Source organism: Hyperoodon ampullatus (genome assembly GCF_949752795.1).
Source record: "Hyperoodon ampullatus genome assembly, chromosome: 3".
In the NCBI taxonomy this organism is placed as follows: Eukaryota; Metazoa; Chordata; class Mammalia; order Artiodactyla; family Ziphiidae; genus Hyperoodon; species Hyperoodon ampullatus.
In genome coordinates, this window is record NC_136916.1 from 148518414 (window position 1) to 148533831 (window position 15418).

Consider the following 15418-nt stretch of genomic DNA (forward strand, 5'->3'; position numbering starts at 1 on the left):
TAGGAGCTCTGGCAGCCATTGAGTATATAGTGGAATGCTGGGGCTGTGTCAAAAATATTAAAGGAAACAGGTATGATGGATACTTTTATTGTCCCATCATGAGCATGAGTTGATTTAATATTCTATTCTGGCTTCCTGCCCTTACTTGCTGAATAAAGACCTCTCAAAACCTGGTGTTTGGGACTTCCCTGGTGATCCAGTGGTTAAGACTCTGTGTTTCCACTGCAGGGGGCACAGGATTGATCCCTGGTCAGGGAACTAAGATCCAGCATGAAAAACAAAAAACAAAAAAAACCCTGGTATTTGTTATGAAACAGATCCTATCTGTTAAACTATTCTAGATCATTTTCATTCCAGGCAGTTACCTGGGCTATATTTGAGAGAGGTGACTCAAAGAGGGTGGTAATGAAGTCACATGGTTTTCTAGAAACAACACAAACAATAACTAATTTTTTAAGTGTTTGGAGCAGGGTAATGCCTAAACACCCTTTATAGCTGCCAGTCTCATAACTCCCTCTTCGAATCCAAATTCATCATTGCAAAAACTTAGGTGTTCTCCTAGGGAAGAGCCCAGCCTAAACTAGAATGATGATATCCCTTGCCTGAGTGTAAGTTAGGTTGGCCTCTATTGTTTAAAAAACATATTAGACCTTTGAATTCAAACTTTAGTGAGCTTGTTTCAACTCCAAACTCCTCTATATCCCCCCATTTTTAGAAAGCACTGAGATGGTTTTCTAGTTTGGCACCAAACTTCTCTATATTTCAGTCCATACCTCAGTTGCTCAGATATTGAGCTAATTACAGACAACATTTTTTTTCATGTAAACCCCACAATGATCATAGAGAGAATACTGGGGTTTAGAGAGGTTAAATAGCTTTCCCAAGGTCATGGAGCCCACATTCTTTAGCTATGCTGGCTCCCATTTTCTATCTATTATCTTAGTCTTGATGGTGACAATAACTACCACAAAAATAACTAACATGTATCAAGCATTTATTATGCCCTAGAAACACTTGACATGAATTTTGGCATTTAATCCTCTCAGCAGTTTTATGAAGTACTATTGTCTCCAATCTTAAGATGGGGACTCTGAAGCCTAGAGAAGTTGTCACTTGCTGAATGCACACAAGTGATAAATGACAAAGCCAGGATTTGAACACAAAAGCTGGCTTCAGAGTCCTCACTGTAATCACTACACTTTGGTCAGGGTAGCCTCTGAGGTCCCTCTCCCACTACCTAACCCCTGCTGCCACCTATTCAATGATTCAGTGATTTGTTCCTGTACCATGGAGGCTTATCACATTTTATTTCACATAAGTTACATCATTAAAATTATGGGTTTTGAATGGTTGTGTTGAGTTTATCTTGTTTAACAAGTTTTTGTCTAGCTTAAACACTATAAGTAGCTAAGCAAGAAGAAGCAGGTAGAGCCTGTCACAGGTTGGCCCAAGACCAAGCTGAGGCCAAGAGGTTTAATTTTCAGTCCTGAAGGTACAGGGAAAGGGCTGAGTCTTAGCTTCCCACTCCACAGCTTGGGAGAGCCTAGTGCCTCCCCAGACAGCAGAAGTCACCTTTGCCGGCTGGAGTCTCTGCTTCACAAAGCAAATATTCTACTTGGCTCTTCTTTTGGCTCCAGAAACATGAGGCTGGCTGGATTACCTTCTCAGGGCTCAGGAGGAACTCCAGAGCCCAGATTTACCAGGGCAACAAAATAAAACAACGCTTCATCTTTCTCTGGCTTTTTCTTTTAACTGAAAGAGGATTGGTACAATAAGCATCTATACTTTTTTAAAGAATTCTTTCAAAAAAATCCTGAGCATTGTGCTACCCAAAGTCTTCAAGCTAATGCGCAAGACTTGGAAATGAACCCTTGGCTTGCTATTTTGAACTTGCCCCCTAGCCGTCTGATAGTCCTCAACTCATATCATGATAGCCCTCATAATACCTCTGTACTGCTCTTCCAGCCCCACATTCGGGTCTATCCATTCTGATTCTTAATTCTTCACTAGACCTCGCCTCTTCTCCCACATAGCCAACTCAAAACAATAGGACCTTACCTTTTCAGCACAAAAAAGTACTTGGTGAATATAGAATAAATCTATCAGCTACAGTACAACTTGGTTGCTGGAAAATAGAAGTAAAGAAAAACTGGAAGGAGAGAAAAAGGAAAGAGGTAAAGAAAAAAGGGGAATTGTTAATAAACTTTCTCTATGTGGTGTAATATATGCTTTCACGTTTCTCGCTTTTTTTTTTTTTTTTTGCGGTACGCGGGCCTCTCACTGTCGTGGCCTCTCCCGTTGCGGAGTACAGGATCCAGACGCGCAGGCTCAGCGGCCATGGCTCACGGGCGCAGCCGCTCCGCGGCACGTGGGATCTTCCCAGACCGGGGCACGAACCCGTGTCCCCTGCATCGGCAGGCGGACTCTCAACCACTGCGCCACCAGGAAAGCCCTGTTTCTCTCTTAATATTAGCCATAAGCAGCCTCCTTAAATCCCACCAAAGAGCTTGAACTTTGATTTATCGAGAAAGTTCAGAGACCCCTGGATTTCTGGTCTTAATAGGTCACATATTTTACAACCCCAGTATAAGATTACCTGGTACACATAAGAAACAGAAGTATAAATGAAGCTTCATGTTCATCTTAATTCTTTTTCTCTGCCCTACCAACCTTTACAACCAAATACCTCCCTCCCAGGCCTACACCTCAGCTCTGAATTTACTGACAAAGCCTTTGCAGTCTGTGAGTGGGAGGGCTGAGGCACAGTGTAAGGAAAGGAAATAAATAATGGATGATAAGCTTGGCTGGTGACAGATTGTTGCCACAGCAGCAGAATCTGCAGGATTTTAGATGCAATTCTGCAGATCTGAAGAGATCTTGAGTATAAGAGAAAGGAAAGAAAATTTGGTCGTCTTCAGCAGCTCCTTACGAGCCCACACTTCACATGTGCTGGTCACAGGGCAACAGACAGTCCCATAAAATTCAAACATTTGTGAGGGTCAATAGTGTGATTTGAGTTGCATAAGAACAGTTACCTGCTCAGGAAAAGCTCTCTTCCTTGGCTTGAAATGTTCCATTCTTTCATCAAACCTTGATGGTTTCCCAGTTCCAACATCACAATACCAGGGCAACAATATTGTACCAGTCAGGTACTCAAATTTGAGTGATTTAAGTAGAAAAAAGATTGATTAAAAGGCTATGGGGGGAGAGAGTGATGTTAGCATGATGGTGGACTAAGAAGCTTCAGGCCCTCCTTCCCCACAGAGACACCAAGTTAACAATACATGGACTAGAGTACCTCTGTGAGAACTTTAGAGACCAGTCAAGAAGGCACAGCAGCCAGGTCATTGTAAAACCAAGAAGAGCTTCCAACAACAGGGGTAGGTAAATTTGCAGCATTTGGCAAACCCATGCCTGCCCTTCCTCTGTGCAGCATAGTGCTGAGCAACTGGGAGGAAATCTCTCAGACCAGAGCTCCCTCTTAATATGGAAACAAAAGAGTGGACCATGTGTCCAGCATTCTAGCTTGTCTGGGGGGTTGCCTGAGGGAAAGATTTCTATCTTGCCCCACTTGTTGCAGAGTTTGGAAACTCTGAAAATGGAGGCAAGCAGCATGTTAGAGCTGCAGACCACAGGTAGACACCAGGGGGAGCAATAGATCAGAAAAAGGTTGAGATGTCCTAGAACTTGCAGTTGAGCTGATTGGTGAGCCCACAAAGACTGGGAGAGGTGATTATTTTTTTTCAAATCCCAAATCCTAGCTAAATATTATAAGGCACACAAAGAACATTGGAAACATGGGCCAATTAAGGGACCAAAATAAAACTCCAGAAACTGACTCTAAAGAAACACAGAACTATGAGCTGTGTGGTGAGGAATTTAACTGTCATAAAGATGCTCAATGAGATAAAAGAGAACACAAATAGAAAACTAAATGAAATCAGGAAAATGGTGCATAAATAATATGAGAATATCAACAAAGAGATAGAAACTATAAAAAAGAACCAAACAGAAATTCTGGAGTTCAAAAATACAAACATATGGAAAAATTCATCAGAGGAGTTCAACATTAGACTTGATAAGGAAAAAGAAAGAATCAGGAAGCTTGAAGATCAGTCATTTGAAATCACTGAGTCAGAGGTGCAAAAAGAAAAAAAAAAAAGAATGAAGAAAAGCAAAGAGAGGGCTTCCCTGGTGGTGCAGTGGTTGAGAATCTGCCTGCCAATGCAGGGGACACAGGTTTGAGCCCTGGTCTGGGAAGATCCCACATGCCGTGGAGCAACTAGGCCCGAGAGCCACAATTACTGAGCCTGCGCGTCTGGAGCCTGTGCTCCGCAACAAGAGAGGCCGCAATAGTGAGAGGCCCATGCACCGCGATGAAGAGTGGCCCCCACTTGCAGCAACTAGAGAAAGCCCTCACACAGAAACGAAGACCCAACACAGCCATAAATAAATAAATAAATAAAATTTAAAAAAAAAAGAAAGAAAGAAAAGCAAAGAGAATGTAAGGTACTTATTGGACACTGTCTAGAGGACTAATATACATATTAGGGATTCACAGAATAAGAGAGAAAAGGGCTGAAATCTTACTTGAAGAAATAATGGCAAAACTTCCCAAATCTGAGGAAATAAATGGACATACAGATTCAAGAAGCTGAAAGAATTCAGCTAGGATAAATCCAAAGAAGCCACACTGAGATACATTACAAGCAAATTGAAGTCAAAGATAAAGAGAGAATCTTGAAAGCAGCAACAAAAGATGATTTATAACATACAGAGCGCTTCCTTAAGATTACTAGTGGATTTCACAGCAGACACTTTGCAGGCCAGAACAGAGTGGCATCATATACTCAACGTGCTGAAAGAAAAAAAAATCTGGCAACCAAGAATATCATACTCATTAAAACTGCCCCTCAAAAATTAAGGAGAGGGGCTTCCCTGGTGGCACAGTGGTTGAGAGTCTGCCTGCCGATGCAGGGGACATGGGTTCGTGCCCCGGTCTGGGAAGATCCCACATGCCGCAGAGCAGCTGGGCCTGTGAGCCATGGCCGCTGAGCCTGCACGTCCAGAGCCTGTGCTCCACAACGGGAGAGGCTACAACAGTGAGAGGCCCACGTACCGCAAAAAAAAAAAAAAAAAAAAAAAAATTAAGGAGAAATTAAGACTCTCCCAGATAAACTAAAGCTGAGGAAGTTTAACCACTAGACCTGCTCTACAAGAATTATTAAAGAGTCCTTCAGTTATTTAAACTGATAACTGTCATTATCAGTTTAAAATAGAATGCTGTCACCCTAAGATGTTTTATGTAATTGCAATGGTAACCATAGGAAAATATTATGTGAGGTACCTAGTCAAATTCATAAAAACTGAAAATGGAATGGTGGTTACCAGGGGCTGGGAGAAGGGGGAGGTGAATTGTTTAATGAGTATAAAATTTCAGATTTACAAGATGAACAAGTTCTGGAGATCTGTTTCAGAGCCATGTGAATATAATTAACGCATCTGACCAATACACTTAAAGAATGATTAAGATGGTAAATTTTATGCTTTTTCCCACAAGAGAAAAAAGACTATGAGGGTGAAGGGAAAGTTCGTGTTTAATGGGTATAGAGTTTCAGTTTTGCAAGATGAAAACAATTTGGGAGATGGATGGCAGTGGTGGTTGCATAACAATATGCATGTACCTAATGCCATTATGTTATATGTATTTTACTCCAGTTTTTTTAAAAAAGCACTGAATCCAAAATAACCAGTAAATGACCATATCAATGAATTCACTTCTTTCTAAATTGTGTTTTATTCTCTATAGCATAGTGCCTTCACATCCATTACATAAATATTCCCCAAAATTTGCCAATAGAAACAAGCAAAATACTGCAAAAAAAAAAAAAAAAAAAAAAAAAGCTATGGGGTAGCTCACAGAATTACCAGGGCAAGACTTGGGGCTATGTAGGCAAGAACAGTGTCTCAAAATCATGCCACTAAATAAATCTGCAGTGTGTGCAGCATGCTACCAGAACCAGGCCCTGGATGCTGTAGCCTGCACCACTATCATCAGATTCTGTCACTGGCAACACTTGTCAAAGCAATCCATGACTCCTCCACGTAGAAGATTAAGACCCAATGGACCATATGGTAGCTATTGACAGAATAATCTTATGGAAAACAATCTCCTATCAGCAAAGTAGTTTCAAAGCCATGTTCCCGGAACCAATGATATTTTAACATCTGAAAAGTGCATTGATAATACTTTCCAGTTTTAAAATTAGGAGGTTAAATTTACAGGAAAACAAAAATCCGAAAGAGCTTTAAGTTCTAAATTCCTTTCAACATCCTGAATTTCATCTGGCTTTTGTAATAAAAATGCATGCTTTTAGAGATGGGATCAAGATGGTAGAGAAGAAGGACGTGCTAATTCCCTCTTGCGAGAGCACCAAAATCACAACTAACTGCTGAACAATCATCGACAGGAAGACACTGGAACTCACCAAAAAAGATACCCTACATCTAAAGACAAAGGAGAAGCCACAATGAGATGGTTGGAGGGGCGCAATCACAATAAAATCAAATCCCATGACTGTTGGGTGGGTGACTCACAAACTGGAGAACACTTATACCACAGAAGTCCACCCACTGGAGTGAAGGTTCTGAGCCCCACATCAGGCTTCCCAACCTGGGGGTCCAGCAAGGGGAGGAGGAATTCCTAGAGAATCAGACTTTGAAGGCTAGCAGGATTTGATTGCAGGACTTCGACAGGACTGGAGGAAACAGAGGCTCCACTCTTGGAGGGCACACACAAAGTAGTCTGTGCATCAGGACCCAGGGGAAGGAGCAGTGACCCAGGAGACTGAACCAGACCTACCTGCTAGTGTTGGAGGGTCTCCTGCAGAGGCGGGTGGGGGTGGCTGTGTCCCACAGTGAGAACAAGGACACTGGCAGCAGAAGTTCTGGGAAGTGCTCCTTGGCATGAGTCCTCCCAGAGTCTGCCTTTAGCCGCACCAAAGAGCCAGGTAGGCTTCAGTGTTGGGTCGCTTCAGGCCAAACAACCAACAGGGAGGGAACCCAGCCCCACCCATCAGCAGAAAAGCAGATTAAAGTTTTACTGAGCTCTGCCCACCAGAGCAACAGCCAGCTCTACCCACCACCAGTCCCTCCCATCAGGAAACTTGCACAAGCCTCTTAGATAGCGTCATCCACCAGAGGGCAGACAGCAGAAGCAAGAAGAACTACAATCCTGCAGGCTGTGGAACAAAAACCACATTCACAGAAAGATAGACAAGATGAAACGGCAGAGGGCTATGTACCACTTGAAGCAACAAGAAAAAAACCCAGAAAAACAACTAAATGAAGTGGAGATAGGCAAACTTCCAGAGAAAGAATTCAGAAGAGTGATAGTGAAGATGATCCAGGATCTCGGAAAAAGAATGGAGGCAGAGATCGAGAAGATGCAAGAAATGTTTAACAAAGACCTAGAAGAATTAAAGAACAAACAAACAGAGATGAACAATACAATAACTGAAATGAAAACTACACTAGAAGGAATCAATAGCAGAATAACTGAGGCAGAAGAATGGATAAGTGACCTGGAAGACAGAATGGTGGAATTCACGGCTGTGGAACAGAATAAAGAAAAAAGAATGAAAAGAAATGAAGAGAACCTAAGAGACCTCTCGGACAACATTAATCACAACAACATTCACATTATAGGGGTCCCAGAAGGAGAAGAGAGAGAGAAAGGACCCAAGAAAATATTTGAAGAGATTATAATGGAAAAATTCCCTAACATTGGAATGGAAATAGTCACCCAAGTCCAGGAAGCGCAGAGAGTCACATAAAGGATAAACCTAAGGAGAAACACACCAAGACACATAGTAATCAAATTGGCAAAAATTAAAGACAAAGAAAAATTATTAAAAGCATAAAGGGAAAAATGACAAATAACATCCAAGGGAACTCCCATAAGGTTAACAGCTGTTTTCTCAGCAGAAACTCTACAAGCCAGAAGGGAGTGGCATGACATATTTAAAGTGATGAAAGGGAAGAACCTACAACCAAGATTACTCTACCCGGCAAGGATCTCATTCAGATTTGATGGAGAAATCAAAAGCTTTACAGATAAGCAAAAGCTAAGAGAATTCAGCACCACAAAATCAGCTCTACAACAAATGCTAAAGGAATTTCTCTAAGTGGGAAACATAAGAGAAGAAAAGGACCTACAAAAACTAACCCAAAACACTTAAGAAAATGGTCAGAGGAACATACATATCGATAATTACTTAAACGTGAATGGATTAAATGCTCCAACCAAAAGACACAGGCTCGTTGAATGGATACAAAAACAAGACCCATATATATACTGTCTACAAGAGACCCACTTCAGCCTTAGGGACACAACAGACTGAAAGTGAGGGGATGGAAAAAGATATTCCATGCAAATGGAAATCAAAAGAAAGCTGGAGTGGCAATACTCATATCAGATAAAATAGACTTTAAAATAAAGAATGTGACAAGAGACAAGGAAGGACACTACATATGATCAAGGGATCAATCCAAGAAGAATATATAACAATTATAAATATATATGCACCCAACATAGGAGCACCTCAATATATAAGGCAACTGCTAACAGCTATAAAAGATGAAATTGACAGGAACACAATAATAGTGAGGGATGTTAACACATCACTTACACGAATGGACAGATCATCCAAACAGAAAATTAATAAGGAAACACAAGCTTTAAATGACACAATACACCAGATAGATTTAATTGATATTTATAGGACACTCCATCCAAAAACAGCAGATAACACTTTCTTCTCAAGTGCGCATAGAACTTTCTCCAGGGTAGATCACATCTTGGGTCACAAATCAAGCCTCAGTAAATTTAAGAAAATTGAAATCATATCAAGCATCTTTTCTGACCACAACACTATGAGATTAGAAATGAATTACAGGGGAAAAAAAGTAAAAAACACAAACACATGGAAGTTAAACAATACATTACTAAATAACCAAGAGATCACTGAAGAAATCAAAGAGGAAATAAAAAAATACCTAGAGACAAATGACAAAGAAAACACGATGATCCAAAACCTATGGAAGCAGCAAAAGCAGTTCTAAGAGGGAAGTTTATAGCAATTCAAGCCTACCTCAAGAAACAAGAAAAATCTCAAATAAACAATCTAACCTTACACCTAAAGGAACTAGAGAAAGAAGAACAAACAAAACACAAAGCTAGCAGAAGGAAAGAGATCATAAAAATCAGAGCAGAAAAAAATGAAATAGAAACAAAGAAAACAATGGCAAAGATCAATAAAACTAAAAGCTGTTTCTTTGAGGAGATAAACAAAATTGATAAGCCATTAGGCAGACTCATCAAGAAAAAGAGGGAGAGGATTCATATCAATAAAATTAGAAATGAGAAGTTAAAACAGACACCACAGAAATACAAAGCATCCTAAGAGAATAGTACAAGCAACTCTATGCCAATAAAATGGACAACCTGGGGCTTCCCTGGTGGCACAGTGGTTGAGTGTCCATCTGCCGATGCAGGGGACACAGGTTCGTGCCCTGGTCCGGGAGGATCCCACATGCCGCAGAGCGGCTGGGCCTGTGAGCCATGGCCAGTGAGCCTGTGTGTCCGGAGCCTGTGCTCTGCAACGGGAGAGGCCACAACAGTGAGAGGCCCGTGTACCGCAAAAAAAAAAAAAAAAAAAAAAAAAAGGACAACCTGGAAGAAATGGACAAATTCTTAGAAAGGTATAAACTTCCAAGACTGAACCAGGAAGAAATAGAAAATATGAACAGACCAATCACAAGTAATGAAATTAACTGTGATTAAAATTCTTTCAACAAACAGAAGTCCAGGAGCAGATGGCTTCACAGGTGAATTCTATCAAACATTTAGAGAAGAGCTAACACCTATCTTTCTCAAACTCTTCCAAAACATTGCAGAGGAAGGAACACTCCCAAATTCATTCTATGAAGCCACCATCACCCTGATACCAAAACCAGATAAAGATATTACAAAAAAAGAAAATTAGAGACCAATATCACTGATGAACATAGATGCAAAAATCCTCAACAAACTACTAGCTATCAGAATCCAACAACACATCCAATCGTACACCATGATCAAGTGGGATTTATCCCGGGGATGCAAGGATTCTTCAATATATGCAAATCAATCAATGTGATACACCATATTATCAAATTGAAGAATAAAAACCATATGATCACCTCAATAGATGCAGAAAAACCTTTTGACAAAATCCAGCACCCATTCATGATATAAACTCTCCAGAAAGTGGTCATAGAGGGAACCTACCTCAACATAATAAAGACCATATACGACAAACCCACAGCAAACATCATTCCCAGCGGTGAAAAAATGAGAGCATTTCCTCTAAGATCAAGAACAAGACAAGGATGTCCACTCTCACCACCATTATTCAACATAGTTTTGGAACTCCTAGCCAGGGCAATCAGAGAAGAAAAAGAAATAAAAGGAATACAAATTGGAAAAGAAGAAGTAAAACTGTCACTGTTTGCAGATGACATCATACCATACACAGAGAATCCTAAAGATGCCACAAGAAAACTACTAGAGCTAATCAATGAATCTGGTAAAGTTGCAAGATACAAAATTAATGCACGGAAATCTCTTGCATTCCTATACACTAATGATGAAAAATCTGAAAGAGACATTAAGGAAACATTCCCATTTACCATTGCAACAAAAAGAATAAAATACCTAGGAATAAACCTACCTAGGGAGACAAAAGACCTGTATGCAGAAAACTGTAAGACACTGATGAAAGAAATCAAAGATGACATAAACAGATGGTGAAATATACCATGTTCTTGGATTGGAAGAATCAATATTGTGAAAATGACTATACTACCCAAAGCAACCTACAGATTCAATGCAATCCCTATCAAATGACCAATGGCACTTTTTACGGAACTAGAACAAATAATCTTAAAATCTGTATGGAGACCCAAAAACCCCAAATAGCCAAAGCAGCCTTGAGGGATAAAAATAGAACTGGAGGAATCACACTCCCTGACTTCAGACTATACTACATAGCTACAGTAATCAAGACAATATGGTACTGGCACAAAAACAGAAATATAGATCAGTGCAACAGGATAGAAAACCCAGAGATAAACCCACGCACCTATGGTCAACTAATCTATGACAAAGGAGGCAAGGATATACAATGGAGAAAAGACAGTCTCTTCAATAAGTAGTGCTGGGAAAACTGGACAGCTACATGTAAAAGAATGAAATTAGAACACTCCCTAACACTGTACACAAAAATAAACTCAAAATGGATTAGAGACCTAAATGTAACACTGGACACTAGAAAACTCTTAGAGGAAAACATAGGAAGAACACTCTTTGACATAAATCACAGCAAGATCTTTTCTGATCCACCTTCTAGAGTAATGGAAATAAAAACAAAATAAACAAATGGGACCTAATGAAACTTAAAATCTTTTGCAAAGCAAAGGAAACTACAAACAAGAGGTAAAGACAACCCTCAGAATGGGAGAAAATATTTGCAAACCAATCAACAGACAAAGGATTAATCTCCAAAATATAAAAACAGCTCATGCAGCTCAATATTAAAGAAACAAACAACCCAATCCAAAAATGGGCAGAGAACCTAAATAGACATTTCTCCCAGGAAGACATACAGATGGCCAAGGAGCACATGGAAAGCTGCTCAACATCACTAATTATTAGAGAAATGTAAATCTAAACTATAATGAAGTATCACCTCACACCAGTTAGAATGGGCATCATCAGAAAATCTACAAACAACAAATGCTGGAGAGGGTGTGGAGAAAAGGGGACCCTCTTGCACTGTTGGTGGGAATGTTAATTGATACAGCCACTATGGAGAACAGTATGAAGGTTCCTTAAAAATCTGAAAATAGAATTACCATATGACCCAGCAATCTCACTACTGGGCATATACCCAGAGAAAACCATAATTCAAAAAGACACATGCACCCCAATGTTCATTGCAGCACTATTTACAATAGCCAGGTCAAGGAAGCAACCTAAATGCCCATTGACAGACGAATGGATAAAGATGTGGTACATATATACAATGGAATATTGCTCAGCCATAAAAAGGAAAGAAATTGGGTCATTTGTAGAGATGTGGATGAATCTAGAGACTGTCATACAGAGTGAAATAAGTCAGAAAGAGAAAAACAAATATCATATATTAACGCATATATGTGGAACCTAGAAAAATGGTACAGATGAACCGGTTTGCAGGGCAGAAATTGAGACACAGATGTAGAGAACAAATGTATGGACTTCAAGGGGGGGAAAGCGGCCAGGGGGGGAGGGGGCGGTGGTGGTGTGATGAATTGGGAGATTGGGATTGACATATATACAGTAATATGTATAAAATGTATAACTAATAAGAACCTGCTGTATAATAAATAAATAAATAAACAAACAAACATAATGGTGCTGACATGGAAAAAATGCATGCTTTTATACATATTATAAGCAATGGTCAGCTTATCTCATTTTATTTTTCTTTTGATAGTACACAAATGCTCCCTTTAGCTCTAGCAAGTGGGTAGGTACAATAAAAAAACAAATACCTATTTCTCTCTTGAAGTAGCCAGCCTCCAAAAATGTTCTCCCTATATACCCTACCCCCTAGTATTTACAACCTATGCAGTCCCCTACCGCTTTGTACCTGGATTAGTCTGTGTGACCAATAGAATATGGCACAAAGTACGATAAGTCACTTCTGAGATTAGGTTTTAAAAGACAATGGATCTCTTACAACTCTCGCCTAGGCAGAAGCCAGGTAGCACGTCATGAGGACATTCAAGAAGCCTATGAATAGACCTACCTAGAGAAGAACTAAGATATCCAACCAACAGGCAGCAATGAACGTGCACCTCCCAACAATGATGTGAATGAGTTTGGGACTGGAATCTCCTCCAATAGAGCCTTCAGATAACTTCAGTGCTGGCCATCAGCTTGAATGGAACTTTCTGAAAGACCTTGAGCCAGAATCACCTAACTAAGATGCTCCCACAGAAACTGTGGGACTGTTTAAGAACAGTAAATTATATTTTAAGCTGCTAAATTTTGAGATAATTTGTTACTCAGCTTTGGATAACTAATACATCTCTCCAGCAATTCTGTAGGGGAAAAAAGTTATGGGTGTGTGTTTCAGAAAAGGCTGTTAAAACGTTAAATGACTCCCGATGCACACATAGAATTATGAGGCACAGAACAAAGAGAAAAAATCCACATACGCACAACCTCACATACTAACAGCAGAGCAGGTCTCAGCATTTGGCTGAATAGGCTGCTGCCAAGCAGATAGAATTTGAGAGTAAAAAGGTTGTGATTAGCTCCAAATAGCTTGCCCTATTAATGTGAAATTTACCAGTAAAGACAAATTTCGTTGGGTCTTTAAAAAAATGTTTTTTTCTATTTCTTTCTTTATTTTGGCTGTGTTGGGTCTTCATTGCTCCATGCGGATTCTTAACCTCTGCGCCACCAGGGAAGTCCTCGTTGGGTCTTATAGTATCAGGACTACAAGTCTGAGACCCTTAAAGACTGCATCAGGTCTTTAAGGGTCTCCTGAAAGGCATAACATCTTAAAACAACATTTATAATAGGGTCATGACAGAAAACAAAATCTAACTCTAATGGTTCATCTGAGAAGACTTTTAATACTGAGACTACTTACAAAAGTGTGGGCACAGTTACTGGAACCAAGAAAGAATGTTGAAGCATCCAGAGACCATCAGGAGAGGGAAGATATTTGGGCAAAAGGCAGAAATTGTGTTATCAGAGTCCACTGACAGGTGGACCCAAGGAGGAGGGGGCACTCCATCATAACTACCACAATGTCAGGACACGGCCACCCCCAAAACCATGGTTCCCCAGGGAGAGAGAAAGTGGGAAAGAAATTTATTCATCTCTCTCTTCCCCCATCCTCCAGTCTCATGTTGGGGCTTTCCTTTGGGCAAAGCTGACTGGCAGCAAGAGGGTAAAGGAGCCCAGCTGGTGCAGGGGTCAGTCTCCCAGGGCAAAGCCAGACAGAAAAGGACAGAGAATGGATGGTGAGGCATGGCACAGTATTAGAGAATTTCTAGATTCTTAAAGAATCTTTAAGGTCATCTAAGACAGTCCACCAAGCAGTCTGTGTAAATCCTCTTTACTTCACCTCCAGCAGATGTACCAAAACCTCCAATGGTGGCAAAAAGCATGGCCTCTGGAGTCAGGCAGGCCTGCTCCCCACTGCCAAGTTGTGTGACCTTGGGCAAATTACCTAACCTCTGAAAACTCAGGTTTCTTCTTTGTAATGCAAACATCATAATAACAACCTCACTGGGTGTGGTGAAATTAAATAATAAACACAAAGGTGAGGAGACTGGGCTCTTCCCTGACAGGGAGCTGTTGACCTAGTTAAGCATGAAAAATTTGATTACCAGATTCACAGTGCTACCTGACTTCCAAACCAGTTGAGTGGTTCATCAAACCATCTTCGTTTCTACTTAAACACCCATCAACTGATGCCTGGTAAAAAAACATTCTGATACATCCATATAAACAAATACTGTATAGGTATATTTTAAAATGTGGTAGTTCTATATATACTGAAATACAATGGTTTTCAAGATAGTACTCATAATTTAAGATAGATATGGAGATAGATAGATAGATAGGTAGGTAGGTAGATAGATGGATAGGTAACCTCTGGAGTGATTCACAAGAAACAAGGAACAGTGATGCCATTAGGAAGGCTTTGGGAAGACTGAGTCCAGTGGTAGAAGGAAATTTTAATTTTTATTATATAATCTTGATACCAAAAGTCTTTGAGTTATATTCTTCAGTTTATTCCATTTTTTCCACAACCATTACAAAACTACAAAAAAAAAAAAGACACTATCCCTACTTTCAAGTAGCTCTAGTGTAGTTGACAAAAAAGCAAGTAGATAACCATTATGCAGTGTAATAAGTGTGGCCTATCTGATTTTCCTTATTTAAAACTTGAAGACACAGACACACACACACCACACACACACACACACACACAAATTGCCCCTTAAGCTCCCTTTTTTTTCATTGTACTCATCACGTTCTAACATCTTATATAATTTATTTATTTATGATATTTACTGTCAGTCTCCCTCCATTCTATGAATGTGAAAATTTTTGCCTGTCTTGTTCATTGATAGATCTCCAATGCCTGAAATGGTAAATTTTTTCAGTGGGTGTTTGTTGAACTAATGTTGAATGAATAAATGTTATGTAATATAAAAGTATGAAAAAGGAACTCTCAGAACACAGCAGAAGGAACACAAAATATGTACATGGAGGTCAGGAAGGCTTCACAGTAGAAGTGACATTTGTGCT